The 16,170-nt window shown below is 38.7% G+C and overlaps 1 protein-coding gene across 1 annotated transcript in view; it reads left to right on the top strand.

Annotated features, from left to right (window-relative positions):
- The window catches only part of LOC6048064, a 381,930-nt gene extending 377,120 nt beyond the window's left edge, over positions 1-4,810 (top strand). Inside the window, exon 2 of the mRNA XM_038260020.1 lies at positions 4,686-4,810. The gene's annotated coding sequence lies outside the window, so the exon portion shown is untranslated. The remainder of the gene's footprint in view (positions 1-4,685) is intronic.
- The last annotated feature ends 11,360 nt before the right edge of the window (positions 4,811-16,170 follow it).

Consider the following 16,170-nt stretch of genomic DNA (forward strand, 5'->3'; position numbering starts at 1 on the left):
GAGCAGTTCTCTACGGAATCGGTCTTTTTTCTTTAATTTTAATTTTTGTATTTTTTAATCCGGCTGAAACTATTTTGGTACTTTCGGTATGCCCAAAGAAGCCATTTTGCATCATTATTTTGTCCATACAATTTTCCATACAAATTTGGCAGCTGGCCATACAAAAATGATATGTGAAAATTCAAAAATCTGTATCTTTTGAAGGAATTTTTTGATCGATTTGTTGTCTTCGACAAAGTTGTAGGTATGGATATGGACTACACTGAAAAAAAAAAATGATACACGGTAGAAAAAAATTGGTGATTTTTAATTTAACTTTTTGTCACTAGAACTTGATTTGCAAAAAAACTATTTTTATTTTTTTTATATGTTTTAGAGGACATAAAATGCCATCTTTTCAGAAATTTACAGAATGGGCAAAAAATCTTTGACCGAGTTATGATTTTTTGAATCAATACAGATTTTTTTCAAAAAATCGAAATATCGGTCGCAAAAATTTTTCAACTTAATTTTTCGATGTAAAATCGAATTTATAGCTATAGCTAAAAGTGGTTGAAATGGTGCGGAGTTATGATTTTTTGAAAAATGTTTTTTTTTTGCAAAAATCGACGAAAATTGCCATTTTTTTGGACCACCTTAACATGGCGTAGGTCACCCTAATGGCCAAACAAAAAAAATACGGGTCTAATTATTTTGGCCAAGGGACCCCCAGAACTTTTTTTTGAATCATGCTGTTTTCGTGGGGAATTGCTGATAAAATGTTTAAAACATTATATTTAAAACAAAAAAAAAAACTGAAAAATTCGTAAATGATACAATTTTAAGCAATAAAAATCGGACCAATTGTTTCCACGATATCGTCAGTTGAAAATTTCAGGCTAATCAGGTGACACCTACAGAGAAAAACAAAATTGAAACTAAATTCAACTTTCCGAAAAATACTTTTTTTCAGGGGCCCAACCCAAAAAACCATTCAAAAAATTATACCTGAAAGTTCCTATATGAGCAATCCTCTACCAAAACCGGAAATGGATTTTATTTGTATTTTTTTATTTGACTCAAACTTTGTGGGGGCCTTCCCTATGACCAAATAAGCTATTTTGTGTCATTGGTTCACCCATACAAGTCTCCATACAATTTTGGCTGCTGTCCATACAAAAATGGTATGTAAATATTCAAACAGCTGTAACTTTTGAGTGAATTTTCTGATCAATTTGGTGTCTTCGGCAAAGTTGTAGGTATTGTTGAGGACTTTTGAGAAAAAAATAGGTACACGGAAAAAAAATTGCAGATTTTTTTATCAACTTTTTTTTTACTAAATCTCAATTTCCCAAAATACGTATTTTTGATTTTCGAGATTTTTTGATATGTTTTAGGGGACAAAAATCCGCAACTTTTGAGCCATAGAGAAACATGGTCAAAAAATCTGCCACCGAGTTATAAATTTTTGAAAAAATAGTGATTTTTGGAAAAAACCGAAGTTTCATGCAAAACAAGTTTGACATTATTTTTTAATGCAAAATTGAATTGACTCCAACAGGCGCTGCTGGTTGTGTTGGTGGCCACCCTTTGTTCTTTGTTTGCCTTCGCTTCTCACTCGGTTTTCTTCAGCCTTCGATTGGAATGGATCGTCAATAGTCAAACGTCAAATGACTTCGCGCGTTTGTTTTTCTGATGGCGCTTGCCAATTATTTACATGTTTCGGGATTAATTTTCAAGTCAGTGAGTAACTAGTGTTCAAAAGATCATGTTGCCGGTAGTTGATTCTCATCTAGCGTGTGCCACAAAAATGATGAGAAATGGTCTCGCAAAATAGAAATGATCAAAAGTGCATTAAATTTGATCTTTTTGGCCAGTAAAAGGCATACATTTGCGTGATTACTCGAGGCAGTGCTGATACTGGTTAGTTTATAGCCTAAATAGTATTTTTGGAGCTTTAATCGAGCATCAAACATTCCGGGTCTTGCCTAGAAGTCGCGCTTGATTATTTTCGATTTTTCTCATGTTTAAAACTGGATTTTCGATTCTGAAAGTGTATCATTTGCTGTAGATGTGTTTCGTCCATTCGGGAAAGATGGAGTTTTTGAAAAAAATCCATAATATAAGTGCATTTTCGAGCAATTTTGTTTGAGTTTTTTCAATGGCGTCGCCAAGCCCGAAAACATTTTTCAACATTTTGATTGTATTAGTGAGAACGCCAAGGCGGCGGAGGGGCTTGGCGTGCGCACTCTACTTTTGTATGCGTGCGGGCTGTGTGAAGTTTATGTTTGGGATGTTTGAGATCTTTAAATTGAATTTGAAAGATTTAATTTGGCGATTCAATCAACGAAAAAGGAATGTGCGTCACAAGTGAATTTTACGGAGGAAATGGAAAAGTTCGAGGAAGGAAAAAAAGGCTTGGATTGGCTTAGTTTAGTTAAATCGTCGGACGAAGTTTGAATAGCTTTTTTTTGCGAATGTTGTGTGTGTGCTCTCGGCCTACTGCGATCAGCAAGAGCAGGAAGGGTGGCAAGAGGAAGAGAGGAGAAAAATCTGCAAGTGTGTGTGTCCTGCTCCTGCGTGTGCTGGTTTGCGCAGACGAAAAAAACGCTCTCCTCAGCGAAATGCGTGGGAGTGTCGGATGCTTTGCGGACAACGGGTCACCTCCGACCGCTCTTACGGAGTGGCAGACATCCGGTGAGTTTGTTCCGACTTGGTATGGGGAAATGCTTTGTTTGCGTGAATGCATGTTCGTGAGAGTGAGCGAGTTTGAGAGATGTGTTTGTATTAGTGTTTTTTCTCTTTTTTGGGGCTTGACGTTTGTCCCAATAAGAAAAGAGATGCGAGCCGTTTTGCGCTGTGGCGCATACGGCTTGCTTTGTGAGAGTGTGTTAGAATTTACGAAAGGTCATGACAGACTCAAAATAACCCTTGGTGTACATATAAAATTTCTATTAGATAGTGTATTCGTACGGTTTTTTTATCATTTAGAGATCGTTTGTGAACGTAAAACGTAACATTTTTTATTTTTATTATCGCGTTTTATGTAGATTTAAAAAAAAATCGCGTTTTTTATGTTACTAAGATCGATTTGATGAAAAACCTTGATTAGGGCGTACAATTTGACATTAAGGATAGGTTTCTGAATGTTGTTCACAGCTTACACTCAACCCCCGGTGGTCGGTCACTTTTTTGTTTGACACTATTTAGTTTAGTTTAGTAAATTGTCTTAAATGAAGCATATACATTTTCGTGAAAGTTTAGACCACTCGCGCGTCCAGGTAGCCATCGCCATTTTGACATTGTTGTTGTCGTCGCGGGTGTGTGGCACCGATCGATCATCTTAACCATCGTAATCAAGGGGGTTGACACATCAAATATTTTCATTCGAATCATTCTGCTCATTCCAGAATTATTCTGGAATGATGCTGGCATAAACATGATTATTCTGTTTCTAATTAATTTTGTTTTTGCGTGTCAGCGATCAGCAGCTGTCATTTTATTGAAGGAAAAGTAAACATGTTTTGAAAATCAAACATTTTCTCGTCATTCCAGAATCAATTCAGAATGATCGGCTGGCAACCTAAGAATCGAGGTTCCATCATTCCGTTGATTCCAGAATGAAATCGGAATAATATCTTTGAGCTACATCAGCGATGCCCGACTGGCATTGGTCGAAGTGTTTCTGGAGAAGCCGGTTGGTGCAACATTATGGTGCTGCATCAGAACCGGGCCGATCGGGGGCCGAAGAACTACCTGCCGGGTTTCCTGGACCTGGTCATCTGGGGTAACAAGCACGGAAGATAACCCGGCGTCAGTCAGCCCGGCTCGACGGTGGCTACTTCCCTGGAGGAGGGCGAGTCCTTCGACAAGCGCTGTGGCATTTTGAGCATTCACAAAAGTCGGTTCCGGATGAACCCGATCAAGCTGCAGACGGTTCGTCTGTTTGTGTTTGAGACGGTCAATTTGGTGTAGATCGCGGGCGAGTTGCAAGCTGGACGAGGGAGAAGTTCAACAGAAGGTGCAAAACTTTGCGACGGAGATGGTCGAAGAGATGATTGAGTGGGCGAAGGGAAAGTTGACCGGGAACCAGAAGCAGCCAAAGTTGCCGTTGATTCGGCCGCGGATTGAAGTTACCGAGGTGGAGCAGCAGTTTAATGCGATCCCGTTCAGACAGGGCTACAGTGGCAGGATTGCGAACCCTCAAGACATGGTCACGTTCAAGTGGAAGGACGAGTTGAAACCGCTGGACAACGATGCGCTGAACGAAGCTTACTAGAATCAACGATGAGCGACGGAAAAGCGCGCGGAAGAGGTCGTTCATCAGTTCAAGAAGGTCAATCCGGACAAGCAGCTGTAGGTGCTATCGGCGAAGAGTATGACTGAGCTGACCCGCAGGATGGTCGACTACGAGGACGACGACGCGGCGGAATTTATTATCATGTTCTACGAACGGCAAGCGATGGCTCACCTGGACGCGGTCGCCGACGCCATCAACGAGGACAACATCGACGAGGTGCTGACTGAGTTTTACAAGAAGGAAAAGGACACCTACAACGACATGCTCAAAATGTTGGACTCTCGCATTCAAAAGCGACGACGACGAGTTTTGCTTGAAAACAAAATCCCGCAACAACTCCACGTCAAACTCCAAGGCGGCGCCACCAACGCCGACGACGACCCGAGGAGGTCGGGAAGTCGCGGAGGTAGGGGATCGTGAGCGGCGGTCAAATCTAGCACTACGGGTCGGGGAAGAGGGAGTCGCGGAGGTCGTAGGGCGTCGACCAGCAAGATTGACTCGTTCTCGGTTAGTGCAGCGTCGCCGGCGAAGACAAGCTTCCTGCGAGCGGCCGGAACATTGCCAAAATGGTTTACATCTCGGACGAGGATGACGATTACACACCCTCCCTGTCAGGCTGAAATATATTACATTCCTTTTATTTTGGACCTAGCTTTCTTATTTCTTATCTTTTCCCTTCTGGATTCGTATTCCTAGATGCAGGCGTACTTCTGGCCCGACTTGCCGACCTGTCGTGCAGCGCATCATCATCCCGTACCAGCACGAAAACCTTGTCCGACGTGTTTGGACGCTGTAAATAAAGATTGATTTGTTCGTAGGTCGTAATTTAAGTCATTTATAAAAAGTAACTTACTGGGTGGGCTTCTGCTTGGTTTAGTTCACATTTGCAGCAGACGGAGGGCCTCCTTAACGTCATCCTTGTCGACCTCGTCGGCCTGACGGAGCCGGGCAAGGGCGGTCGAGAGGCGCAAAATTCCCAGCAAGTTCACAGTGCACTGCAGTGCGATGTACCAGCGGCTTTCTTTAGCTGTGGACGAGGGTGATGCGTTTGGCCAGACGAAGATCGTTGTTGCGGCCGAGAAGGTCGAAAAGGAAAGCAGAGCGGCTGGCAGTTGGATGTTCTGTCGGAAGCCGGATTGGCATCGGCAAGGATCGACACTCCATGACCTAGTGTATGGCAATTCAATCGGTATTGGCCGTCTTGTCAAACTCGTCGATCCAGAAAACGCCCTGATCAGCCAGAACCAGCACACTTCCTTGACCTGATGAAAAGTTGGGGGACTATTAGGTTATCGTTATAAATCAACGCACAAATTACCTCCTTTCGAGCATCATCGCGCCGGTCAACGGATCCTTTGTGACGGCAGCAGCCAAATCTTCTCCAGAAGAACCAAGGCTCGTTATGTTCTGACTACGAACCAACCGATCGATGTAGCCCAATATCTGCGACTTGGCCACACCGAGATCTCCCATCAGGCAGATGTTGAAGTTGCCACGAATTTACAAGCCGTTCGGACTGCGATCGACTCCACCTCCAGCAACAATAGCAGCGCCTCTTTCATGTACAAATGGCCGTAAATCTCCGGCAATTCGCGTGTAAAAGTACCTTGGCCAATTTGACCAACACGACCGGAGTCAGTTTGTTGCTTGTCTCGCCTTCCGCGGAGTTGTCCAGACAGACGATCCGTTGCGCTTCCAGGATAGTATTCTCTCAGTTCCGAAACCTTGGCCTGAAACCACTTTGATGAATCGGCAAAAAGATTCCGCTAACAACGTCGTGATCTCGGGTCGATCACCGTGACACATAACGGTCACCGAGCGCGGAATGTGTCACATGGGAACCTGTGCTTGAAGTAAACCTTGTAAAGATTGACAGCTCGACCGGAATCGTGTTCCGCGTATCATCTCTTCCTTGCCGGTGACACTGCCATCCTGACCTGGGTCATTTCCACCGAGCTTCCCCACCGGAGACAGTGGACGCATCTCCCAGGTTACCGTTTCGATGTCCCGGAGTACGGCCACCGCAGGTCGAGGGGGTTCTCGCTGGATTGGTTCACCACGAGACAGCCACGGCAATCTACTGGTGGAGACGATAGTCGAAATGAAGGTGGCCGCGATGGTGGCTTGATTGCTGGTTAAAACTCCTACACCCAGCTCGTCACTGGCTTGTTTATCAAACGTCCTCTTCCATCAGTAAATTCGACGAGGTCCACTTCCGGGTGCCTCGTTAAGATGGTTTGGATATATCCGCAGAGTCTTTTGCTTGCCGCAGACAGAACGAACACGTGTATAAAAACATTGGATGAAAACATTTTGTTTTGTTTTGATGTGTTGACGTTTACACGCTAATCTGAAAAAACTTATATAATAGAGCAAAACATTCTCATCATTCCAATTATTCTGGAATTAAACTGGAATGATTCCTGAATGATCGAGTGTCAACCCCCTTGTATCTACTAGAGGGAACAGTTTTAAGAAATATCCATCGAAATATCCCCTCTTACGACGGAACAATCACTCATCCAGATCGACCTTATTTTGACGGTGGTCGCTTCTTCATTCAACCCGACGCGGAGGTGTCAAGTCATCTACCGGCTGCCAAAGCTGCCGACCGGACCAATGTACGCCGCCCCGAAGGCACGTCAAATCAATTCCTTTGTGGCCGACAATGAAACGGCTACCCGCCGGCGTGCTGACAAGTGTTTTGGGGAGCAGTGGTCGCGTATAGTCACAGTCAGTAGAATGATTTTGGATTATTTTCAACATAAAATTTGAAAAATATTTGCAACGGTCTAAATCAAATTAAATTACTACTGCTAAGCAATTTTGTTTAAACAAAATACCTTATATTTTTATTATAAAAAAGTTTGTCATTTGTAATCAAATCGTATCAACTACACAAAATTATGAATTGAATTTAAATGCATGACATTTTTAAGTTTACCTGACTAGATTTTGTTTAAAACAATGTAAATAACTGGGAGGTGAATAGAGAGAATGCGTAACGTGATTTTCGAATGATCCCACTTTGTTTACATCTTCAAAGTAGGAGGATGTTCAAGCACTAGCATGACTTTTTTCTTACTGGTAAATGAGCAGTTTTATAATCAGTAGTATGTGTTTTATTTGGTATTGTTTTTGAAATTTTTTTGGTGGAAAATTGTTGCGTCGCGGTTAGCAGAGATTTTTCTTTTCTACGGGTGACGGAGATCTGCGGCGAGAGTGTAATTCTGCAATGGCGCAAATAAATTCCCTGGCTGATTTTGGAATCCTGCAGCTCTTCCTGATCCAGCAAAAAAAAATATCGCTAATTCTAGCGAAGCTGATCGAACAAACAGAAAGAATTTTCACTAAACCAGGTTTTAAACGGAATCAAACAATAGAGACAGCTTCAGGATGGATACAACCGCATCGACCCCATAAACAACTTCCATTCATAATTATAAAAAAAATACAATCTCGCCTTCAACTTTCTTAAGGTCTATTGAATTCAACCCCAGGTTCCCAAAAGCAAAAAAAAATTCATTCTTGCAAAAAAAAACAATACAATACTCTCTACTTTTGGCAAACAGCAAATTGGTTCCACTTTGACAGTTCAAAATTGAGGCCATTTTGCGAACCACTATTCAGCACCCAGGTAAATATCATTTCAGCCAGCACACCCTAATTTCCATAAGAACAATTTTTCACCAAAACCGGAAAAAGATGTTATTTATATTTTATTGTTGGCTCAAATTTTTGGAGGCCTTCACCATGACTTAAGAAGCTTTTTGTGTCATTCGTTCATCCATGCAAGGCTAAATACAATTTCGGCAGCAGTTCATACCAGTGGTTCATACAAATATGGTAGGTGAATGATCGAAAATCCTTATCTATTGACGGGTTTTTCTGATCGGGTTGTGGTCTTGGGTGTAGTTATTGAGAACTATTCAGGAAAAAATGGTACATGGAAAAAAAAGATTTTGCCGATTTTGTTTCTCAAAAAATCGGTTTCCAAAAACCCGGATTTTATTAATTCTGAAACTTTTTGATAACTTTTGAGCAATGGAAAAAAGTACTGACAAAATAAAGGACAAACGATGAAATAGTCAATATTACGCCCTTTAAAATGTTTGAGTTGATTTAAAAATATTTAAAAAATATTTTGGAAAATATCAGAAAATTTTACAAAAGTTTCATTTTCTGACATTGAAAATGGGACCATTGTTTTTTTTTTTTTTGAATAATTGGTAGACGAAAATAAAAGGCTGTTTTTAGGTGAGTCTTAAAAAACTTCAATTTTCTTGTTTACTTTTATTTTATTCACTGTATATTAACAATCATAGGTCCAATCTTCGTTCCCGGTGTATTTTTAGGTTATATTAAAAAACGGCATGCCTGATCAAGGATGCCAGATGCACAGATTTGTCTGTGTTTCACAGACATTTGGGCTTGTATCAGACATTTTTTGAGGTACACAGACTTTTAAAAAACTCCATTGAATTAATATTTTGTAAAAATTTTAACCAAAACTTATTTAGTTAGTTCTCAAATGCATAAAAACGCAATTGCTGATGAATTTCAAAGACTCTAAATTGATATAGTTGAATTTTAGAAAAGTGCACAGACATACACAGACTTTTTAACAGACATTTTAAAAAACCATCTGGCATCCCTGTGCCTGATATTTCGCAGGGCTCTTTTCCGACTTTTGCGAGGTCCGTCGAAATATTTCGTCGGGGGTCAAGATCAATTTTTTGATTTTTTTTCCATTTTGTGGATTTTTTCTTTAGAAAAGTGCTGAAAATCGATGGATTCATGCACAAATCTTACAAATTTCTAATGAATATGACTTGAGAGACTCCCAACGCGAGCAAAGAAGAATCTTTTCAATGTGCAAATTGGCATGAAAATACAGCAACAGTCTACCCGGAAACAAATTTGAGCATAGCACACTGCTAATCTTACAGATTTTCATTACAAAACTATTTATTACCCAAATGGTTTCTAACATAATTTTTCAATTCTCTGTCATATTGCACTATGCAATTTTAAACTATTTTCGAAGTAATCAAACTGTAGAAAACAGTTTACAGAACAATTTTCCTAAAAAGGCTTCAAATATAAGCAGTGTGATTTTTTTCCAAAATTTCTGGATTAAATTCCCATTGAAACATTGAACAACACTAACGAATATTGACAGAAATGGACATTCACAGTCACTATTTAAAAAAATCGAAACACTGTAATTTTTTAGTTAAAATTAAACTTTAAGTGTCTTTATCTGGAAAACGGTGCATTTTATAAAAAAAATGTGTAAATTGATTTTTGATTGCAAATTGCAAATTTTTCCTAAAAACCTAAGTCGAAAAGAATTTCTGAGTATTTTTTTTTGTTTAAAAAAAAACATTCTTTTATTCACCGTAAGGTGGTTGATGCCTTCCTCACATTTATATAGTTTTTTTGGTATAACAAAATTTTCCAACCCTCCAACCGTTTTCTAAACATAACTTCATATACCGTCATCTGGGGCAAATCGGGACTACAGTCTGAATAGGGACAGCACGTTTTAGACCAGTTTAATGCTTAAAATTTGAAAATGGATGTACACATTTTATTGCTCCGAATCTGATCTACCCGAAACCACTCAAAAATATCAAAATATTAGGCTGCAACATTGCTGGAACAGCTGTTCAAATTCACTCCAGATGACGGTACTCATAACTAGGCTTAGTGATTTTTCACGCTGAAAACTCACAATTTTCACGGGGACCTTTATCCGAAAACACAATTTCACAGAGTGTGAAACATGCTAAAATAACCTTTAAAATCTCATAAATAACCGGAAAGATTTGTGTACACATAATTTTACAGTATGTAAAAAAAGTATTTACACCCCTTGAGCACTATGCACATTTTGTGATGAAACATGTAAAGAATTTAAAGTTTGACAGGAACCTAGTACTACGTTTTGTTCAGAAACTCATGCCAAACATTTTGCTACAAACAGCTCATGAAAAGATGATTTCTATAAAAAGTTATATAACAAATACTATTACGAAAATAAAAGGTGCAAAAAAGTTTGTACACCTTTCGAAAAATTAACATAAATAATGTTATTTGTTGACAAATCACCATAAATCCAGTCTCCCAACTCCAAATAAGCATCCTTGACTGATTAAAAATGATTTGGATTGAATATAAAGTTTACTAACTACTTAGTATAAAAGTTTATATAACTCTGGAAATTCTATATAAAACTTATCTAAACTTAATTTTGCAAACTTTTAATTCAACTAAATGTCAATATATTACCATAGAATTGCTAAATAAACATTTTGGAGTGGGTATAACACCGTTTTGGGGTCTTTGTATCGATTGAATAGATTTTTCGTTGGAATTTCGTACCAACCCGGAATTACGTCGTCGGAAAATCCGCCGGCATTCGAACCGGTCCATAATTCTTAAGTCAACCTATGTGGCATCGAAAAGGGCATAAAATTTCCGATCTTTTGATACCCATACATCTAGGTTTTCTATAAAACTCACGTTTTTAAAAACCTGGGCAAAAAGTAAGTTTGATCCACGAGAACAAAAATTACGAAATTCCATACATTTTTGGCAGATTGCTCAAACAAAACCATAACAACGTTTTTACCTAGGTATTTAAAATCGTGGGTTTTATAGAAAACCTAGATGTATGGGTATCAAAAGATCGGAAATTTTATGCCCTTTCCGATGCCACATAGGTTGACTTAAGAATTGTGGACCGGTTCGATGCCGGCGGATTTTCCGACGACGTAATTCCGGGTTGGTACGAAATTCCAACGAAAAATCTATTCTATCGATACAAATACCCCAAAACGGTGTTATACCCACTCCAAAATGTTTATTTAGCAATTATATGGTAATATATTGACATTTAGTTGAATTAAAAGTTTGCAAAATTAAGTTTAGATAAGTTTTATATAGAATTTCCAGAGTTATATAAACTTTTATACTAAGTTGTTAGTAAACTTTATATTCAATCCAAATTATTTTATAAATCAGTCAAGGATGCCTATTTGAAGTTGGGAGACTGGATTTATGGTGATTTGTCAACAAATAACATTATTTATGTTAATTATTCGAAAGGTGTACAAACTTTTTTTGCACCTTTTTTAGTTTCGTAATAGTATTTGTTATATAACTTTTTATAGAAATCATCTTTTCATGAGCTTTTTGTAGCAAAATGTCTGGCATGAGTTTCTGAACAAAACGTAGTACTAGGTTTCTGTCAACATTAAATTGTTTAGATGTTTCATCACAATATGTGCATAGTGCCCAAGGGGTGTAAATACTTTTTTTACATACTGTATATTCTGCATCCAAGCTACGTATTTTTTTTTCGCTGAAAATTTCCTGTTTTCACTGGAACCATCAAATTAAATCATCATTTTTTTTTTAGTTTTTGAGAAAAAACTTCAATATTCCAGAAAAAGGGCAGATTTTTAGATTAAAATAAAATTTTAAAGCTCAAGCCATTGAATCTTGAGTTAACTGAGCATGAACCCAAAATTTTCACTAAACATTTCAAAGTATTTTGAGAAAAATATTGTTTTTTTCCCTGAAAAAATACTATAAATCAAGTGGTAAGCATTTATTGACTTGAAGCAAACAATATCCATTGAAATTTTATACATTTTATCAGTTCGATGCTACTGTGGAACGATACAAAATATCAATAAAGCCTTCAAAAAACAAATTTCGGAGTGCTACCGGTATTTCAAATCTGTGGTTCCAAAACACAAAATTTGGAAAAAGCTTAAAAGTGCCAAATTTGAATTAAAACGCTTAAATAAACAAAATACATAGTACTATCTAAAACAAATATTTTTCTGGGAAATTCTAAAGTGGGGAAGAAAAAAACATCACATAAAATTTGCGCTTTTTATTTTTTTTCAACTACCTAGATATTAACATTCATTTCGTTTTAAATGTTGTAACAATTCTATTCCTTTCGAATATTAAAGTGTAATCCAAGGGTTTAAAAAGTAAAAGCGATACACATTTCTTAAAAACTTTGTCAAAAACATATTTGTTATATTTTTCTATGCATGAATGTCTAGAATTTCAAGGGATTTCGCGAAAATTGATGAATTTAACAAATTTTACGTTGTCCTCGTTAAAATTCACTAACCGTATTTAAAACAAAGACGTTTTTTTATTTCTGGTTATAATCCCTTCGAAATTTTATCACATCCTCGAGTGTCCCCTTCGATTGACCATCCAGATCGCGGCATCCTCCTCCTCCGGGCAGGCTGGCGTGTAAAATTCGACCTGGTTTTAAATAGCCGGCTGACCGCGGCTTGAACGCCAGTAGCCACCTTCGAGGAGTGTAAAGCAAAGGTTCAAGACCTTTCGATCAAAAAGAGCCCGGAGAGATGCGGAGAGGTGCGGTTGAGGAAATAATTTAAAATCGACGCTTTTCATTGTTTGGCGGGTACAGGTCGAACGAGTCAGGGTGGTGTGGATCCAAATTACTTCAAAGTTGAGGGTGCAACGGGAGCCGTCGATCGACCCACAGGTTGGACAATAAGAGCAACTTGATAAACGTGACCGGGTCAACGCGGCGAAGGGGAAGGGTTGCCAAGTTGAAAGGATGTTGAATTTAGAACTTCTTAATAAGTTAAACATAAATTGATGTTGAACAAAGTTTGTAAAAATGTCTTGTCAACGGCTTCTTAACTTTCCAATTGCTAGTAGACTGCTTAAGTGCTTCTGGACTTTGGAACTACTTTTGTATTGCTCAACTGCTTTTAGATTTCTCAACTGCATCTGGAATGCTCAACTGCTTTTAGATTTCTCAACTGCTTCTAAACTTTTAACTGCTTTCAGACTTCTCAACTGCTTTTGGACTTCTCAACTGCATCTGGACTTCTAAGCTGCTTCTGGACTGCTCAACTGCCTTCAAACTTATCAACTGCTTTTGGACTTCCAAACTGTCAATGGAATACTCAACTGCTTCTAAACTTCTCTACTGTACCTAGACTTTTTAATTGCTTCGACTTCTCCACTGTTTCTGGACGTCTCAACTGCTTCTGGACTTTTCAACTGCTTCCGAACTTTTAAACTTTGTTTCAAAAACACATATTATTTATTATTTACAAACTTATTTAACTTTCTCCTAGTGGAAAATTGTCCAAAGAATCCGAAAATGCATTCCGTTTTCCGATTAAAAATCATGTTCATTGAGAAAATCATGACACTTTGAGAAGTTTAAAATAATGACTTTCATCCACAATTTCTTAACTATAGTTAACTAACTTTATAAACTTTTCAAAAATTTATGAAAAGTTCTTCATGAGGTACTTTGAACACTTCTCTACCACGGTCAGTATGTTTCTGAACCATTCCTTACGTATTTTAATTGTACTCTTCATTTTGCGGAAAAATCGCAAACCTATCAAAGTCACCCCGGCTATCAAAGACACCCCGTTTTACGGTACTGCATCTTAAATTCTATATTGTTTCAGAACCGCTTTTGATTGTTTGCAACAGTTTTGGGGCTTAAACTGCCTCGGGACTTCTTTACTGTCTCTGGACATGTCCTCTGCTTATAAACTTCTTAACTGCTTATGGACTGCAAATATCTATACTCCTGACCAAATCTGGCCGCACTGCCCTTGTTTATTTTCAGTTCATTCATCACACCTCCACGGCAAGAGTGTGGCGGTCATCACAACTTCTCCAATTTCTCCCCTTCCCGGTCTTCGCGCGGCAATTTCATTCATTATTTAATCAATCTCCCCGGCCGGGCCCCAAGATTGAATGGAAGTTCGGGACAAGACAAGTGTGTGTGTGTGTGTGAGCAAGCAGCATTACGCTTGATTAATTCCGATAATAGCAAAACGGTAGCCGAGACCGGACCGGAGGCCCGGCACACAATAAAAACAATAATCCAATCGATCAAGTGTGGCCAATTCATCGCGGGGCCCGTTTTTCTTTTCTTTCTTGGGATAGCTCGCGCCCAGTGGACCTAGGCTTGTGACCTAGGTCGATGTTTTGTGGCTGGCGTCACCGATTCGTCGCGGGTTCTGGCCGACCGTGCCGTGGCCGGATGTGTGTAGACGCTTGGAGTTCTCTTTTTCTGCTCGTGGTGTCGGTGAAACTGTTGAGAAGGTGAAGGCGAAAGTTGATTGCTCGCTTTCGGGGATGAGTCTAGATGATTACAATGGGCTTGTTTTGAAAAGATGATGATTCTATTATGACGCAGGTTTGTTGTTTAGCTTAAGAAAACTGATTGCATTTCTTAAAACTGAATTTCAATAACTAAACAAAGGCAGTTGAAAAGCAGTAAGAAGTTCAAAATCAGTTGAAAAGTTCGGGAGCAGTTAAAAAGTAAGCAGTTAAAAGCAGTCGAAAATTCTAAAAGCAGTTGAAAAATCAAGAAGAAGTTGTATAGTTCGGAAGCAGTAAAGAAGCAATTCAAAAGTCTAGAAGCAATTTCGATGCATGGATGCAGTTGAAAAGTCCAGAAGCAGTTTCGAAACCTGGATGCTGCAGAACAATCCATAAGCAGTTGAAAAGTCTGAAATCAGTAGCTAAGCCTGGATGCTGTTGTAAAGTCCAGAAGCAGTTGAAAAGTCTAAAAGCAGTTGTTAAGTCTAGATGCAGTTGAAATATTCGGAAGCAGTAAAGAAGTTTTAAAGTCTAGAGTCAGTTGAAAAGTCTAGAAGCTGTTGCTAAGTCTAAATGCAGTTGAAAGGTCATGAAGCAGTTGAAAAGTTTAAAAAGCAGTTACAAAGTCTAGAAGTCCTTGAAAAGTCCAGAGGCAGATGAAAAGTCTAAGAGCAGTCGAAAATTCTAAAAGCAGTTGAAAAGTCTAGAAGCAGTTGAAAAGTTCGCAAGCAGTAAAGAAATTCTGAAGTGCTTAAATTTTCCAGAAGAAGTTGAATGGTCTAGAAGCAGTTTCGAAGCCTGCATTCAGTTGAAAAGTCCAGAAGCAGTTGTACAGTCTAAAAGCAGTTGCTAATTCTAGATGCAGTAGAAAAGTCTAGAAGCAGTTAAAAAGTTCGGGAGCAGTAAAGAAGCCCAGGACAACATTCCAGAAGCAGTTGAGAAGTCTAGAAGCAGTTTCGAAGTCTGGATGCAGTTGAAAAGATCAGAAACAGTAAAGAAGCCTTGAAGTGCTTTAAAAGTCCAGAAGCAGTTGAAAAGTTCAGAAGGTGTAAAAAACCCAAAAGTGCTCAAAAATTCCATAAGCAGTTAAAAAGTCTAGAAGCAGTTTGAAGTCTAGCTACATTTGAAAAGTTCAGAAACAGTAAAAAAGTCTAGAAGTGCTTTAAACGTCCAGAAGCAGATAAAAAGTCTAAAAGCAGTTGAAAAATTCGGAAGTAGTAAAAAAGCCCAGAAGTGCTTAAAAATTCAGAAGCAGTTTTAAAATCTAGCAATTGAAAAGTCCAGAAGCACTTTGATAGCCCAGAAACACTAGAGCAGTCCAGAAGCAGTTGAAATGACCTGAAGCAGTTAACAAGTCTTGAGGCACTTAATAGGTATTCTTTAAAGAAGCAGTTTAAATGACCTTAGGCAGTAAAAAAGTACAGAACCACTTGAAAAGCCCAGAAGAAGTTCAAAAGTCTGAAATTCGTTCAGAAACCGTCTTGAGAAATTCAGAAGCAGTTTTGAAATCTGGCAATTGAAAAATCCAGAAGCACTTTGATAGCCCAGAAACACTAGAGCAGTCCAGAAGCAGTTAAAATGACCTGAAGCAGATAACAAATCTTGAAGCACTTAATAGGTATTCTTTAAAGAAGCAGTTTAAATGACCTTAGGCAGTAAAAAGGCACAGAACCACTTGAAAAGCCCAGAAGTAGTTCAAAAGTCTGAAATTCGTTCAGAAACCGTCTTGAGTTGAAACAAATTAATTACCA

The sequence above is a fragment of the Culex quinquefasciatus genome, chromosome 3 (genome assembly GCF_015732765.1).
Source record: "Culex quinquefasciatus strain JHB chromosome 3, VPISU_Cqui_1.0_pri_paternal, whole genome shotgun sequence".
Classification (NCBI taxonomy): Eukaryota; Metazoa; Arthropoda; class Insecta; order Diptera; family Culicidae; genus Culex; species Culex quinquefasciatus.